Genomic DNA, 16,056 nt, shown 5'->3' with positions numbered 1-16,056 from the left:
CCACGTCAGGCTCTGTGCTGACAGCTCAGAGCCAGGAGCCTGCTTCAGATTCTGTCTCCCTCTGTCTCTGCCCCTCCCCTGCTCAAGATTTGTGTGTCTCTCTCAAAAATAAATAAACATTAAAAAATTTAAATATTTCGGGAGCGCCTGGGTGGCTCAGTCGGTTAAGCGTCTGACTTCAGCTCAGGTCATGATCTCAACTGTTCGTGAGTTCGAGCCCCACGTCGGGCTCTGTGCTGCCGGCTTGGAGACTGGAGCCTGCTTTGGATTCTGTGTCTCCCTCTCTCTCTCTGCCTCTCCTCCCTCCCTCCATACCTCTCTCTCTCAAAAATAAAAAAATAAAAAAAAATAAAAAAAAAATTTAAATATTTCTATCTCAGAATCATCATAACAGTCGAAGAATAGGTGTGATTGCCCCCAACCTGCACTTACAGGAACTGAGGCTCAGAAAGTTAAAAAACCTGTTCAAGGTTAACGTACAGTAAAGGAGAGATATGCAGGTTCACCCAGATGGGTCTGACTTCAAGGCCTGGGCTCTTTCAACTATAGCCAACAGACCCCAAACTTGTGCATCAAAATCATTTGGAGAACATATTAAAACACATTTTCCAGTTTCCCACTCAAGATCGTTTCAGGAGATGGTAATATTAGTATAGTACTTTGTTCTCGTGGACGTTGTTAGGATTGAATGTAATCAAGTATATTGGAGTGTTTTATAACTTCAAGTTTAACATAGTTTTGCTTATAATTTAATGGTTTTAGGTTTTTAAAGGTTTTTTTAAAAAAGTAACCTTTACACCCAAGGTGGGACTCAAACTTACAACCCCAAGATCAGGAGTCATGTGCTGTACCGACTGAGCCAGGCAGGGGCCCCTTATGGTTTTACTACATGTAATCATCTAATTCCCTTTCTTTTGATTTTATAGTCAGAAAACAATTTTCTTTTCTTTTTTAATGTTTATTTTGAAAGAGGGACAGAGAGTGTGACTAGGGGAGAGACAAAAAGACACACACACACACACACACACACACACACACACACACACACACACAGAATCCAAAGCAGGCTCCAGGCTCTGAGCCTCTGAGCTGTCAGCATGGAGCCCCACATGGGACTTGAACTCAGGAGCTGCAAGATCATGACCTGAGCCAAAGTCAGACACTTAACTGACTGAGCCACCCAGGTGCCCCAATACTTTTCTGATTAAATAGGCTTATTGACTATCTTGAAACAAGAAAAGGGTGCCCCAAACTGTGTTTTGGCTCAGTAACCACATTGTTAATTAATACATTTAATTTCTACTTTATAAATCAGCACTCTTGTCAGTCTGACCAGTGCTAGTCAAATTCCCCAGCCTTAATCATCCCTTTGTTAACTGAAAAAATAGCTTTGAAATCAGAAGAGCTGAGGACTGGAGTTCATAGCAAAAGAGATATGAATTGTTCTAATTGGGGGCTTTCTGGGAGTAAAATATCAGGGTTTGGCCTGGAGGTCAGCCTGTGAATACTACAAAATTAACTCCTTACGATCTAAGACCACCTTTTTTCAGTATTAGCGGATGGTGTTTTTCTTGGTTCCAATATACCATAGCTAGAACAAGTAGAACCATAAAATGTAATATGGTCACATCTCTAGCCCCTTTAAAATACCTCCTGCTCTGTCTACCCCCACTTTCCCCAACAATAGCTGTAAGGTTAGCAAGAAAAGTCTTGTCTTCTATCCTAAGAGAAACTTCAAGCATTATTTCCACTCCCTAGTGGGATTTGCAGTTAAGTTGTACTTAAATTAGCATTATTTTCCACTGACCATAAAAAGCTGGTAGTTTCATTGTAGGCAAGTACTCTCACTGTGTGTTTGTTTGTTTTTTTGCAATATTCACAAAAGCACTCAGCAGGCACTAAATGCACGCTCCATGAAGAAAGGTTAAGCGGTTTCCCCAAGACCACAGAAAGGGAACAAGTGGGGGAAGGGGGCACTGAGAGTGCCTCTTCACATCCAGTCACATTCCCATAATTACTGAAGTCGCCTCATTCCCAGCCCAAGAACCAGGCTTTCAAGGGGACATGAAAGGAACACCCTGGAGGTGAGAGCCAGGAAATCGGGAGAGGTGCCTTTCCCGGCATGCTCTGCAGCACACTGAGGGGCGCCAGACGTATCCCGGCGTGCATCGGGGAGCGCCCAAGGGCGATGGTTCTCGGCTCCTGGAGAGGCACGCGAAGTTAAACCGGTAGGTGTGAGCTTACTTAGTTTTGAGACCCGGCTTTCTCGTTTCCCCTTTATAAACGTAACTCCAAAGCGGCGAAAAAGGAGGTCCTTTAACTACCCTCCCTTTCCGCGTGCGAATGACTTTCGGCGCCGCTTCGAGCACGGTGCCAGGTGATTAGCGGTTAGGGGTGGGCCTGAGCTAAACACGTGACCAAACCTGGCAGCCAATGACTAGCCGGGTGGTCCGGCAGCGCGAGGATTCCGGGACCCGTGAGCGGAGCGGCGCGTGGGCCCGTTCCGATCGGCCCTGGCAGGTACGCGCAGGCGCCTTAGTTGCCACGCGCCCCGTTGGTCCCACGCGCCCAGTGGCGTGTACTTGGCGCGAGGTGTTAAGAGTCTGTTTGGGTGTTTTTGTGGGGGGGGGGTAGGGGAAAATGGGGGGGGGGGGGCAGTGGCGTCACGTGGACGCCACAGCCAATCGCAGGCTGAGGCGCACCCACAGCTTTCCCCGGCGCCCCGGGGTGCGACGTGTTCAATGAGGTTCGGCTCAGTCCTCACGGCGCGAGCGCTCTTTCGAAGCGCGTGTGCAGCCTGTAAAATCTGGCCACGGGTTTTCGTGGCGTCCTGCCCTTCTGTGAGCACGGACGACAAGTTCTCGGCAAAATGGCTGCTGGAAAGAGTCGCCTAGCAGGGGGAGCGTTGGGGCCGCGTGAAGGTCACATGATGAGGTTGGCAGCGCGTGCTGCTGGCGCGGGGAAGGGGGAGGGTGGTAGGGGAGAGGCGTGGCCAGTCACGTGCCTTTGACTGAGCCGACCTGTGGTTTTCTTTAGCGTCTTTGCTGCGGTCTGATCCGTCTGCTTTTGCTCCTCCCACTTCGAAGCGTGGCAAGCGTCGGCGAGAGGCTGTTTGGTGTAGTGGAATGAGCTGTGGTCTGGGAATTAGGGGTTCTGGCGTCTAGGCCTTTGGCTTCTTTCGTAATGATCAAGTCCTGTTGCCATTCTCGGCTTCCATTTTCTCATTTGTATTCTGTGTAGGATTTTTTTAAGTCCTCCCTGTGGTATGTGACCTCTACCTAATCCCACAGTGTTATGCAGATAACAAAAGAATTAACAACGAAATGAGACGAGCCTGTCTCCCCACAAGAAGAGCCACCCCCCCACACACTATCCCTTCCATTACTGCAGTGATGTAGGAAAACTGGAGGTAATTTCTTGTAATATTTTGGGCATATTTGTCCATGTTTATCAATTGCATTTATACTCTGTGCCTTCCCACTCAGTAATGTGAAAAGTAGTCTGTCTTTTAGAGGGCTAGTCTCTGTGTTTCCTGGAAAGAAATCAAGAGGTAAGTAGTATTGTTCTTTAACTGTGGAGCTTGGAAACCAGTAGTTAGAAGGGATTTGCTAATGCCCCATAAGACTGACTAGAAGGACCTAGAAGTCGTCTTCTCCACTTGGTTGGCCAATATTTGTAAAATTGTTGAGGCTTCCTTGCCACCAGCCTTTGATGTTTTTCATGGTTTTCGCTCCCAGCTCTTCAGTTTACCAAGGGTCAGGGCTTTAATGAAATGAGGCAGACATTAATTATGTATTTTTCATATCACTTCTTATGTTTTGTCCTACCCTTTGATGTATCTTAAAGGGCCTTTGAATTTTGTGGGAGCACAGTCTGGAAAACCTTTTTTGAGTAATCTTTATAACAGTAGTTACCATTTTTGAACAGTTATGATAGTTAACATCTTTTTAGCTTAATACTTTATATATCTTGATTCATTTACTTTTGTTAACAAACCTATATAATGTGGGTACTATTTTCTCCATTTTACCAACAAGGAAAATAGCGACAGAGATTAACTTGAACTAGCTCATATGGTTGGTAATTTCACAGAATTCCAACCGTATTACCTTTTGAAAATTTGACAGAATGATTATAAAGTTCATTTGGAAGAATGAATCTGTAAAGTAAGAATCATTTTGAAAGTAAAGTGTGTGTGTGTGTGTGTGGGGGGGGGGTCTTGTACTAGTGATTATACAAATAAAACTATGATAAAACAGCAGTAGGTCTGGAATAGAGTAGTGAAACAATAATAAATTTAGAAGTATATAAAGCTATTTAGTATTAGAAAGATGGCATTTCACATTAGTTGAGAAGGAATTTCAAAATTGTGTTGGAACATTTGGCTGTTTGAAAAGAAAATAAAATGGAATCTTAAAATGTAAATGAAATCAACATGAATTAAATATTTAAATATAAAATGTGAAGTCGGGCGTCTGGCTGGCTTTGTTGGTAGAGCATGTGACTCTTGATCTTGTGGTTGTAAGTTTGAGCCCCATGTTGGGTTTAGAGATTACCTAAAAATAAAAACTTTAATAATTTTTTTAAAATTTTGTGTTTATTTTTGAGAGAGAGCACGCACGCACGAGTGGGAGAGAGGTAGAGAGAGGGAGGCACAGAATCTGAAGCAGGCTCCAGGCTCTGAGTTGTCAGGACAGAACCCAAGGTGAAGTTCTAACTCATGAACTGTGAGATCATGACTTGTGAGCCAAGGTCGGACACTTAACCAACTGAGCCACCCAGGCACCCCAAAAATGAAATCTTAAAAAAAAAAAAGTGAAGTCAGAGGATTACTACTTTAAAAAAATGGGTAAACATTTTTCGAATCTTGAAATGGGATGAGCTGTTTTAAGCATGACTGTAAAGGCAGAATCCATAAAATGGTGGATATTGTTTGAATAAACAACCTGTAGTTGGTAAAAACATTATGAAGACAAATTTATTCGCTTAGTATTGGTTTAACATATTTATGGAGTGCTTACCATGTGCCAGGCATTTTCTCAGGTGTAGGGGATCCAATGATGAGCAATGCTAGGCAGATGTGGGGGGGAAATTTTTGCATCATGTGTTGGACTTACAAGTATAATCTTAATATATCTAGTAGATGGGCAAAAGACGTGACTAGATAGATCACATACATAGAGAAATGAAAATAATAAAGATAAAAACATTATTTTTCATTTATAAACAAGTAACACAGAACAACTTGCTCCACTCTCCCCCACTTAGTCTGGCAGGTTTGCATGTATGTAATAAACTGTTAATATTGTATTGGCATAGGAGTGAGGAAATTCGCACACATACGCTACTGTTAGTGCATATTTATCTTTGAATATCGTTTTTGAAGGGCATTTTGGCTATCCCTATTGAAAGCATTAAAAACCTGTGTGCCCTTTGACTCACCAGCTTCTCTTGGTTAATTTGTAAGTTTGTAAAGATGTTTATTTAAGAGTTGTCTTTGTAGTATTTTTTATAATAGCTAAAATCTGGAAAAACTTAAATGTTAAATAATAGGGGATTGGTTAAGTAAATATGGTACTTTTATAGAGGAAAATACCTTATAGCCAATAGGCATGATCTAATGACTTAAAAGCATATATTTTGTTAAGTAAAAAAAAAGTTATGAAATTATATGCAGTATGATCACATTTTTGTAGGATTATGCCTATATGTGTCTATAAGTCTAAAATTTACATAAAAGTCTGAAATGGCATATATCAGGGGCGCCTGAGTGGCTCAGTTGGTTAAGCGTCCGACTTCGGCTCAGGTCATGATCTCACAGTTTGTGAGTTCAAGTCCTGCATCAGGCTCCGTGCTGATAGCTCAGAGCCTGGAGCCTGCTGTGGATTCTGTCTCTTCCTCTCTCTCTGCCCTTACTTAGCTCACACTCTGTCTTTGTCAAAAATAAAAATAATAAACTGGCATACATCAGGGGCGACTGGGTGGCTAAGTCCATTGGTTAAGCATCTGACTTCAGCTCAGGTCATGATCTCGCAGTGAGTTTGAGTCCCGCATCAGACTCTGTGCTGACAGCTCAGAGCCTGGAGCCTGCTTCAGATTCTGTTTCCTTCTCTCTTTGCCCCTCCCCCGCTCATGCTCTGTCTGTCTCTCTCAAAAATAAATAAACATTAAAAAAAATTAAAATGGCATACTTCAAATGTAAAGTAATGGTGATTTCATTTGCTTGGTAGGGTTTTTGTATGAATTTAAAAGAATAAACATTTTCTTAGAACAGTTTTAGATTTATAGAAAAACTAAAGACAATGTAGTTTCCATATATCCAACACCCAGTTTTCCATGTTAACATCTTATGTATGGTATATATGTTGTAAAAAATGAACCCCAATGAATATTGATTTATTATTAACTAAAGTCTGTAGTATAAGATTTCATTTTTTAAGTTTTTAACGTTCATTTATCTTTTTTTTTTTAAATTTTTTTTTTCAACATTTTTAATTTATTTTTGGGACAGAGAGAGACAGAGCATGAACGGGGGAGGGGCAGAGAGAGATGGAGACACAGAATCGGAAACAGGCTCCAGGCTCCGAGCCATCAGCTCAGAGCCCGACGCGGGGCTCGAACTCACAGACCGCGAGATCGTGACCTGGCTGAAGTCAGACGCTCAACCGACTGCGCCACCCAGGCGCCCCATGTTCATTTATCTTTAAGAGAGACAGTGCAAACTGGGGAGGGGCAAAGAGAGAGAGAGAAAAGAGAGACACAGAATCTGAAGCAGGCTCCATGTGCTGAGCTGTCAGCACAGAGCCTGATATGGGGCTGGAACCTACGAGCTGTGAGATCATGATCTGAGCTAAAGTTGGACACTTAAATGACTGAGCCACCCAGGCGGCACCTCTTTAGTTTTTATTTTTTTAAGTTTATTCATTTATTTTGAGAGAGAGAGTGTGTGTGTGCGACCACGGGAGGGGCAGAAGGAAAGTGAGAGAGAAAGAATCCCAAGTTTGATGAACCCAAGTTCAGTGCCGAACTCGAACTCAGAAACTGTTGAGATCATGACCCGAGCCAAAATCAGCTGAGCTCGAACCCAGGAACCATGGAATGGTGACCTGAGCCAAAACCGAGAGTTGGACACTTAACTGACTGAACCACCCAGGTGCCTCAGATTTCTTTAGTTTTATCTAATGACGTTTTGTTTTCTTTTGTATTTTTTTGAAGCTTATTTATTTATTTTGAGAGAGACAGAGACAGCATGAGTTGGGGAGGGACAGAGAGAAAGAGACAGAGAATCTCAAGCAGGCTCCATACTGCCAATGTACAGCTCCATGTGGGGCTGAACTTATGAAACTGTGAGATCATGACCTGAGCCTAAACCAAGAGTTGGGCTCTTAACTGAGCCACTCAGGTGCCCCTCTAATGTCCTTTTTCTATTCCAGGATACCACACAAAAAAGTTTTTTAATGTACCAATGCTTTTTATTATTTAAATTCCAGTTGGTTAACTAACACACAATGTAATATTAGTTACAATATAATGATTCATCAGTTCCTTACATCACCCCTGTGTTCATCATAATACTCCATCACGTATTTAACTATTCCCATCCCCACCCTCTTCCCTTCTGGTAACCATCAGCTTGTTCTCTGTAGTTTGAGTTTATTTCTTGGTTTGCCTGTCTCTTGTTTTTTGTTTTTTCCTTTGCTTATTTGTTTTTGTTTTTTAAATATCTATTTAATTAGTCTCTACATACAGTGTGGAGCTTGAACTTACAACCCCGAGATCAAGAGTTGTATACTCCACTGACTGAGCCAGCCAGATGCCCCTCATTTGTTTTGTTTCTTAAATTCTACATAATGAGTGAAATCATATGGTATTTGTCTTTCTCTGACTGACTTATTTTGCTTAGCATGGTACTCTCTAGCTCCATCCATGTCATCATAAATGGCAAGATTTCATTCTTTTTTTTATGGCCGAGTAATATCCATCGTGTGCATGTGTATGCGTGTGTGTATGTATGCCACATCTTCTTTTTTAAAATTTTTTTTTAAGGTTTATTCATTTTTTAGAGACAGAGCATGAGTGGGGGAGGGGTAGAGAGCAAGGGAGACACAGAATCCGAAACAGGCTCCAGGCTCCAAGCTGTCAGCACAGAGCCCGATCTGGGGCTCGAACCCATGAACTGTGAGATCATGACCTGAGCAGAAGTCATACGCTCAACCAACTGAGCCACCCATGTGCCCCTCACATCTTCTTTATCTATTCGCCAATCAGTGGACACTTGGGCAGTTTCCATAATTTGGCTATTGTTGATAATGCTGGTATACTAATTCTTTATTAATGGATGAAATTCCAGGGAAGAAGGTGTGAGAGGGGAAAAGGAAATGAGGTAGGGAAAAAGTGAAAACAAATAAGGAATGTGCTATCAAGATGGCTATAGCTTCACTGCAAACAAAGCTGATTGCTTGATCTTCCAAGGCATCTCCAGAGAGTTCACAGTAAGCTATTGCCTTTTAGCACCATTACACAGCCACAATACTTTGAGTAATTATGTCTCTTTGAGATCCTTTTAGCTATGATAGCTTCTCAGACTGTCTTTTGGCATATGAAAATTTATTGTCATGTTTTTACTATCAAAACTTATCATCTTGATTCTTCCTTCTGCCTTTGTACAAAGCAAAAAGAGAGACATTGGCTACTTTGACAACCGTAACACAAACTCCAGGAATGTCACTGACAGCATGACCTTTGTGACCAAATCCCACAACTGGAACCTCATCATTTTCTTCAATAAAATTCAGACAACCATCGTTGGGTACAGGGCTGTGATTTTTTTTTTTTTTTTTTTTTTTTTGTCATTCTTGATCAGCTGGACTCTGACATGCTTCCTGATGGCAGAATTTGGCTGTTTGGCTTCAACCTCTACTTTTTCCGGCACAATTCCCTTTGCATGGGAAGTGCCTCCAAAAGGGTTGGCCTGCAGGGCTGTGCCCAAATGGGCTTGCTTGTACTGTTTACCATGCCACTTCTGATCCCATCTGTGGCTATGGAGCTTCTTGGCAGTATGAAGACCATGACATTTGCCCATTCTGCCAGTGCCATGGGCCTGAGCAAAAGAACTCAGAATTTATTTTTGATAATCTTGGCAGTTTTGAGGCATACTGGTCAGTATTTTGTAATGTGTCCCTCATTTGGGGTTTGGTATTTTTCTCATTATTGATTGGGGTTAGAGTACAGACTATCAGCATGACTTATTACTCTTGGTGTCGACCTTCATCACCTGCCTGTGAGTTTTTTTAAAGCATATTTTGAAATACGTTTTTTTAATGTTTATTTTATTTTTGAGAGAGAATGAGTGGAGGAGGAGAGAGAGGGAGACAGAGGATCCAAAGCAGGCTACATCCTGACAGGAGAGAGCTCAATACGGGGCTCAAGCTCAGGATCTGTGAGATCATGACTTGAACTGAAGTTGGATACTTAGCTGACTGAGCCACCCAGGCACTCCTGAATTTGTTTTTCAAATGTTTGCTTTTCTGTATTTCTTTTTCTGTACTTTTTCTTAAAAAAAAAAAACAACAAAAAAACAACACAGGGGCGCCTGGGTGGCTCGGTCGGTTGAGCGTCCAACTTCGGCTCAGGTCATGATCTCACGGTCCGTGGGTTCGAGCCCCGCGTCGGGCTCTGTGCTGACAGCTCAGAGCCTGGAGCCTGTTTCAGATTCTGTGTCTCCCTCTCTCTGTGACCCTCCCCCGTTCATGCTCTGTCTCTCTCTGTCTCAAAAATAAATAAACGTTAAAAAAAAAAATTAAAACAAAAAACCAACTTGTGTTACTTGCAATGCAAAAAATGTTATAACCTTCTTTATGGTTATATCTGTCAATATTTATAGCATGTATAATCAGTACATTGAAAATTCTGATAATGTAGAAAGGATAATGGAAGTTATAGTCAAAATAACTGAACAAGTTGCTGACAGGGCTAATTATAGAAAGGAATTAAAGGCATTAGTATAGTATGGCTTGTTTTAACAGTCTTTAAACTATTTTATATCTCTGTTCTAGGAAGAAAAGCCTGATAATTGTGAAATAGATCTAAATCCAAAAGTGGGGAAGCAATTAGTTATGCATGACAGGAGAAAAATATAAATAAGATCAGGGGCACCTGGGTGGCTCAGTCGGTAAAGCGTCTCTTTGTTTTAGCTCAGGCTGTGATCTCTTGATTAGTGGGATCAATTCCTGCATCGAGCTTTGTGCTGATGGTGTGGAGCCTGCTTGGGATTTTCTCTCCCTCTCTCTCTGCCCCTCCTCTGGTTGCATACTCTTTCTCAGAATAAAAAATAAATTAAAAATCTTAAGATTAGACCAATTAAGTTAATTTGTTCATTCAAGAACAAATAATGAGCCCTGTCGTATGCCAATGATTATACTAAGTCTAAGGATTGAACAGTGAATAAGTCCTTTCTCTCATGGAATTTATATTCTAGTTAGACACTAATAAATAATATGATTTCCGATATTATAAAAATGCTGCGAAGAAAATATTATGAGAGAAGAGTGAGTGGTGGTGGTGGGTTTAGTGGTTCTTTTAGATAGGTTGTCAGGTAATGTTTCTATATTATTTCTGAAAGCTTGAGCATAATATGAAGGCTTGAGCATAAAGAGACCTGAATGATAGGGAGTGTGCCATACCACCGTGGATCATTTCAAATGGTGTGAGAGAATACTAATGCAAAGACTGAGGTGAGAATCAGTTTGTGATTTTCGAGGAAGTGCGAAAAGGCTGGTGTGCTATAGTTGGGAGATTCTTGCTGGAGTAATAATTGGAAGTGGTGGTGGTGGGATACAGTGGTAGGAAATGATACTGGGTAGTTGGTGGTTTCAAATGATATAGAGTCTGGTACACCAGAAGGGCTTTGTATTTCATTCTAAGTGTGATGGGATTCATTGGACAGTTTTATAAAGAAAAATGACACAGCCTAATTTATGTTTTAAAAAGGTCACTTTGACTGCTATAGAGATAAGAGGGATAGTAGGAGACCATATAGGAAGTCACTGGAATGGTAAGATGCAGTATGATGGCTTGGATCAGGGAGGCAGTGATGGAGTGAGAAGGGGTCCGATTCAGGGTACATTTTGAAGGTAGAAGGAATAGAATTTGCTGATAGGTTAGTTGTGGGAGGTGAGAGAAAGAGGGAATCAAAGATGATAAATTTTTTAGCTGTAGCAACTGGTGCCATGTACAGAGGTGAAAACTAGAAGGAGTTAGTTAGTTTGGGGTTTACTATGAAGAGTTGAATTGGATAGTGTTGAGTTTGAGATATTACTAGATATCTAGTAATAACCACTGAGGAAGCAGTTGACTGTTTAAGTCTGGAGCTTAGAGTTAAAGTCAGGTCCGTGAATATAATATACATTTGGGATGCCATCAGTATATAGTGGTTTTTTTTTTTTTTTAGTTTTTTAATGTTTATTTCTTTTTGAGAGAGAGAGAGAGAGAGACAGAGCATGAGTGGGGAAGGGGCAGAAAGAGAGAGGGAGACACAGAATCTGAAGCAGGCTTCGGGCTCTGAGCTGTCAGCACAGAGCCCGATGCGGGGCTTGAACTCACAAACCTGTAAGATCATGACCTGAGCTTAAGTCGGACACTTAACCGACTGAGCCACCCAGATGCCCCTGTATATAGTGTTTTAAAAATATGGGTCTCATAAGATCAGGCAGGGAGTAAAGAGGGCCAGTGACTGAGCCCTGAGACTCTGTTGAAAGCATGGACAGAGGAATAAGTTATACTTAGATTTCTTTTGTATCTTCATCGCCCCAATACTCAGCTTTGTCTATATGGTACAGTATTAAATCATGCCTTTAAGATGATTGTAATATGACCTCTTTCTGTTTTATGAACTGATTCTGCAGATTTTTGTCACTGCCTACCTGAAGATTTACACTTTGTGTCCATTACCTGGGGGCATAAATTCCAACTTGCATAGCTTTCATACCAGACCCATCATTGTCTAACTCTCCCTCTCCCTCCATATCCTGCCATGCCCAGTGTGCTCTGCTTGTATATAGCCCTGCATTTGCCAGGAGTACTCTTTCTCCCCTTCTTACTTTTTGCCTCAAACTCCTGCTCAGTCTTCAATGTCCAGCTTAAATTTGGTGCGTAATTTCCACAGAAGTTGTCTCCTCACTGCATGGTGCTTCTTCAGCTCTGTCGTTGGTACTTTAATTTATAGCAGATCACAAAATCAGTTGATATTTTGACTGGTTTTTTTATTCATTTGTTTTTTTTCAGTGCTTAGCATGTGGTAGATGTTCAATCATAATGCTCTGAAAAAGATTGGAAGTTTTGTTTTGGGAAAAGAGTAAATAATTACAACTAGATCTTACAATGCACAGTAGTATAGATTGTTAGCTGAGATTTTCAGGATTTTTTTTTAATGGTCAGTTTTTGGTTTTAATGATATTGTGATAGAATTTAGCTAGTACAAAGTTTAATGAAATGGTGTCAGAAGTCTTAATTCAGAGACATTTTAGGAATGTTTTAATCTCTAGGGCTGAATAATGCTTATTTCTTCGGAGGCGAGCTTTTATAATAGATTCTTCCTTCACTTGCCTACTTTCCCACCCACCTTCTCAGTAGTCAGGAATTCTATTTTAACATTACACGTGTACTTTGAGCTCTTTGCTAGGAAGAAGCCTAATGTAAAAAATCCAGTAGAATCAGCAGTACTCGCCCCAGGAATGTCCATTAAATTGTTGCGTAGAGGGAGGCTTAGTGGTGTAAATTGTAGGTGTGAGGGTTTCAGTCTGTGAGCTCAAAGTAGGGTTAATTATTTTGTCATTCAGTCCTAAGCATGTATTGAACACCTACCATATATGGGCACTGTATGAGGTGTTGTGGGGGACTCACAAAAGAAATAAAAGACATGGTTCTCTGCACATGAATATCTGACAACTTAGTGGAAGAACTGAAACGTAACATTAAAAAATAATCTTAACAAGCGGTGTATCATTAAGTGCAAAGTACTGGGGTATAAATCAAGGAGTTTGCATTTCTTAAGTACATAATTATATTCTCAGGGTTATATGCAGTCTTATCTTGCATCAGTTTTCAACATTTTGATTTTCAAACTCTGCATTTTCTCCTATCCTTTAACATTTTTAGTTTCATTAAGATACTGATTTGGCTCTTTGTTGGATATAACAAAAGCCCTATGTTGGAAGAGATTGTCCTGCCAGTACTTGGATTCAAACGTTTTATTTTTTCATGTCTGCAAAGCAAATATTATACATAATTTGAAAAAGGTAGAATGTCGTTTATCCTTTATAAGTGTGACTGTGGCATACTTTAATAGTTTTTCTATGTGTAGGTTTTCCTAGACGTATTTTTCTATCTAAAGGTGGGGAGAAGATTATAGAACATAGGAAACAAATTTTGTGGGTATGTGAATAGGAGTTTAAAAATACTGATTTTTGTATTTGGATTACAAAAGCAGTTTTATAATTCAGATTTGAAGAATTAAAAAACCTAGATAAACACAAAGAAAGAGATAAAAAAAGTTTTTAAAATATTTTATTTTTTGCATCCAACGTGGGGCTTGAACTCCCAGCCCTGAGATCAAGAGTTTATGCTCTCGACTGAGCCAGCCAGGCACCCCAGGAGATAAAAATTTTTAATATGCTATCACTGTTAACCTTATTGATATGCATCTAGGCTTATTTTATTTTATGCCTTTTTGTTTTAGTGGAAAGTTTTGTTCTTTTAGTAAATAAAATGAATAACTTAGATACCTTTAAAAGCAAGCGGCTATTGTCTTTCCATAAGGTTTATCTAATCAGATTAGTCTCTACACAGTTCTTCAGTGACTTCTCAGAATAAATGGAATCAAGTTGAGACAAGTTCAGATTCTTTAGCTTAGTACATGAAGCCTGCTACTGTATAGTTTATGTCATTTGCCATGCTTCTCCCTCCATACATAGCTTTGATTTATCTGTACTACATGTACTACTTACAGGCCTGTGGACAGGGGTTGGCAAACTTTTTCTCTAAAGGGCAAGATAATAAACTTTTTTTTAATGTTTATTCATTTTTGAGAAAGAGACAGAGCGTGAGCAGAGGAGGGGCAGAAAAAGAGGGAGACACAGAATCTGAAGCAGGCTCCAGGCTCCAAGCTGTCAGCACAGACAGCTAATGCGGGCTCGAACTCATGAACTGTGAGATCATGACCTGAGCTGAAGTCAGATGCTCAACCAACTGAGCCACCTGGGTGCCCCTTAAGCTTTGTGGGTCTTATTGTTTCTGTCACAACTATGCAACTCTGCTGTGGTAGCATGAAATCAGCCATAGACAACATGTAAACAAATGATTATGGCTGTGTTCCAGGAAAACTTTATGGGTGCTGAAATTGGAATTTCATTTAATTCTTGCATGTCATAAAATTTTATTTTAACTTTTTTTCAACCATTTAAAATGTAAAAACCATTCTTAGTTTGTGGGCTGTACAAAAACCCATGGGAGAACATGACTTATAGGGCTGCAGTTTGCTGACCCCTGCTCTAGTGTACCAAACTTGCTGTGCCTCTGTCTTACTCAGTACCTCCTACCTTCTGTATTCTTCCCTAATGTGACTGTTTTGCTCAAAACTACCTTAGATGTCGTAATCTCAGTGAAGTCACAATTTGTTTTAGATCTTTTTCTGGTGATGGAAATATTTTGTTCAGACCTCTGTCATTGTGCTTATATACAGCTGTATTTTTTTTTAAATTGTAGTAAAATATATATAAAATATACCATTGTAACCATTTTTAAATGTACAGATTTTTGACATTAAGCACATTCACATTATTGTGCAACCAGTCACCACCATTCGTCTCCAGAGTTTTCATCTTTCTAAGCTGAATCTCTGTATTCAGAAAATACTAGCTTACCGTTCTTTCCCTCCAGTCCCTGGAAACCACATTCTACTTCTGTCTCTATGAATTTAACTACTGTAGGTACCTCCCATAAATGGAATCATGCAAAATATTTGTCCTTTTGGAACTACCTTATTTCGTTTAGCCTAATGTCTTCAGGGTTCATCCGTGTCATAGCATGTGTTAGAATTTCTTTTCAAGGGTGAATAATATTCCATTGTATGTAGATACCACATTTTTTTTGTTTACAGCAGAATCTGAAGCAGGCTCCAGGCTCTGAGCTGTCTACATGGAGCCTGACACGGGGCTCAAACCCACAAGCCGTGAGATCATGACCTGAAGTTGGACACTTAACTGATTGAGCCACCTAGGCCCCCCTCTGTTTTCAGTTGTTATGAGTATATATCTAGAAGTAGAATTGTTGAATCATATTGCTTAATTTTTTGAGGCACTGCAGTGGTTGAACCATTATTACTGATGTTTTAAAATACTTTTTTGGGAATAATTTTAGATTTATAGAAAGGTTGCAAAGATCATACAGGATTTCTGTATACCCATCACCCAATTTACTCTAACGTTTACATTTTTTTCTTTTAAATGTTTGTTTATTTATTTTGAGAGAGAGAGAGAGAAGTGCAAATGGAAAGGAACAGAGAGAGAGATCGAGAGAATCCCAAGCAGGCTTTGTGCTGTAAGTAAAGAGCCTGATATAGGGATCCGTCTCATAAACTGCATGATCATGACCTGAGTTGAAATCAAGAGTAGGATGCTCAACAGCTGAGCCACCCAGGCGCCCCTCCCCTAATGTTAACTTCTTACATTACTGTGGTACATTTGTCAAAACTAAGAAACCAATATTGTTATATCACTGTTAGTAAACTCCAGACTTGACTTGGATTTCATTAGTTTTTCTATTAAAGTCCATATTCTGTTCCAGGATCTAATTGAGGATACTGCATTGCAGTTAGTCTGTATGTTGTCTGTTATACTTAATGTGGAGAGTGGTACATAACAAAAGGAGAATGTTTCTTGAATAAATTAATCACCTTTTAATTTCTCTCTCTCTCTCTTTTTTAATGTTTAGTTTTTGAGAGAAGGAGCACAAGTGGGGCAGGGGCAGAGAGAGGGGACAGAGGATCCAAAGCAGGCTCTT

General features: G+C 40.3%; 1 protein-coding gene and 1 pseudogene across 1 annotated transcript in view; one reads left to right on the top strand and one right to left on the bottom strand.

Annotated features, from left to right (window-relative positions):
- Positions 1-2,176: 2,176 nt before the first annotated feature.
- Positions 2,177-16,056, top strand: part of MGA (MAX dimerization protein MGA) — a 167,899-nt gene continuing 154,019 nt past the window's right edge. The window contains exon 1 of the mRNA XM_042942329.1: positions 2,177-2,228. The gene's annotated coding sequence lies outside the window, so the exon portion shown is untranslated. The remainder of the gene's footprint in view (positions 2,229-16,056) is intronic.
- LOC122222156 lies at positions 8,586-9,082 on the bottom strand (annotated as a pseudogene).

This window comes from Panthera leo, chromosome B3 (genome assembly GCF_018350215.1).
Source record: "Panthera leo isolate Ple1 chromosome B3, P.leo_Ple1_pat1.1, whole genome shotgun sequence".
In the NCBI taxonomy this organism is placed as follows: domain Eukaryota; kingdom Metazoa; phylum Chordata; class Mammalia; order Carnivora; family Felidae; genus Panthera; species Panthera leo.
The sequence above is the reverse complement of the archived record's forward strand: the minus strand, read 5'-3'. Positions and strand labels throughout refer to the sequence as shown.